Here is a 2,132-nt window from a genome sequence, read left to right as displayed (position 1 = left end):
GATCAACTGGCCCTTCAATTGGTCTGTGCAGTTATTTTATCCGAAAGAAAGAAGAAACCACAACAAAAGACAATATGGCAGAAACAATGGCTTGGAAGACGTGGACAACAAGGACTGTCAGTACTGCAGAAAGAGTTGGAGGTAATTAAACAGTACAATGAAACGTGGTATTATATACATAATCGATGCATTTGTTAATTTTTTCTAGTTAGTTGATTTGATTAATTTGTGGTTTCGCTTCTGTTCATAAAGATGCATGATAAGACTGTACCATCTGCACTGTGATTGGCTGGATTAGTTCCACCTTGTCATTGTGTCGCTCACATTACGAGATCACGTGGCGATAATATCAAACAGGTTTGAAAATATCGTAGCATCTGTGATAGCTCGAGACAGGTTCGGATCATGTTGCTGCCCTGCTCATACTTAGCGAGCTTCGGCGACCACAACGAGCACTGATTTAGTCATTATCCAGGGGTTTTGTCGCAGACTGTGGAAATCTGTCCGCGACAGCAAAATCCAGCCAAAAATCCTGTAGTGTGAGCCCGGCTTAACACGATATCTGCCTTTGATCTCATTGGTATCTGTTCCATTTCGAGAGGTCAGAACTGTCCGTCTTGACTGCGCTTATTTCACTCCTCCTCTCACTGCAGATGTTCTCACATGAAACTTTTAAATACATTTTAGGCGAGGCGAGGCGCATCTCAAACAAGCCTAGTGACTGGACATTCATTTATGACACTTTATTCACCAGGAAGAACAGCTCGTTCCACGTGTCATACATCATTACGCTATTTCTACGTCACTGCGCATGCGCAGTACTTTCCAGTTTCGGTTTTCAATCCGATCAAGTGTTTACATGTCCTCTCTCTCGGATTACAAAATGAATAAACCACCCCTTACAATCCGATCGAAATTTTAGTCGGATCTGGCCAACGATTATGAACGCGATATTGCCTAGCTTGTCAGTGAACTACGGCTCTGTGTATTAAATGCCGCTCCATCTGAAAGCAGGTGATGGCGATTTACTACCAATCACGGAATCGGCTTTACTGACGAGATGCGCTTGACAATCGCATGCGATTAATTGCACAGCCCTAACATATAGGCTAACATTAGCCCAAAATGAAAGATATTATTGTCAGCTTTATGTTCTGGGGCCCGTTTCAATAACAAGGTTCAACCAACTCTGAGTTGAAACTTGAACTCTGAGTTGACTTACCCTGAGATGGGAGTTTTCGGGCTCAGAACAGCTGAATTGAGGTAGTTCAGTCGACTCTGAGTAGGTTGACAGTTCAGTCGACTCTGAGTAGGTTGACTCTCCCTGCGTCTCAATGTTCATACTATCGGATCTGGCCAATTCAATCCGATTGACGTGGTTACATGTGACTTTATTATTGTGTTTGTGCTTCTAGTCTTATTACGATCGGATTAGTTGGGTCCATGTAAACGCAGCTAGTGAAGCACGTCGAGATGCGCTTGACAATCGCATGCGATTAATTGCACAGCCCTAACATATAGGCTAACATTAGCCCAAAATGAAAGATATTATTGTCAGCTTTATGTTCTGGGGCCCGTTTCAATAACAAGGTTCAACCAACTCTGAGTTGAAACTTGAACTCTGAGTTGACTTACCCTGAGATGGGAGTTTTCGGGCTCAGAACAGCTGAATTGAGGTAGTTCAGTCGACTCTGAGTAGGTTGACAGTTCAGTCGACTCTGAGTAGGTTGACTCTCCCTGCGTCTCAATGTTCATACTATCCTTCCTAAATAGTATGTGAGATTAGAATAAGTGTGTCCCAAAGCTATCCAATAGTATGTAGAAAAGAGTATGCCAAAAGTCCCCGGATGGTCTACTATTTCAGGTCGATTTTTGAATGGGGATCTGTGCACACTCTAATGGCTAATATTGCCCACAATCCATTGCGCTTTGGTGAAGGATTCTGTCAAGAACTACAAACACGAATAAAACGTGTTAAAAACTACAAACATGGCGGATGTGTGCGACCGGCGGTTAGGTAGAGAGGCTTAGAAAAAGGGCTTTGAGTTACTAATATTCAACATTTAAACCTGGTAAAAAAATTTAATGTTATCTGTGTTATATTTCATCTGCAACAGCAATGTAAACTTTTA

This window comes from Sinocyclocheilus rhinocerous, unplaced genomic scaffold (assembly GCF_001515625.1).
Source record: "Sinocyclocheilus rhinocerous isolate Xijiao unplaced genomic scaffold, SAMN03320098_v1.1 scaffold1595, whole genome shotgun sequence".
In the NCBI taxonomy this organism is placed as follows: domain Eukaryota; kingdom Metazoa; phylum Chordata; class Actinopteri; order Cypriniformes; family Cyprinidae; genus Sinocyclocheilus; species Sinocyclocheilus rhinocerous.
This window is presented reverse-complemented; position numbering follows the sequence as displayed.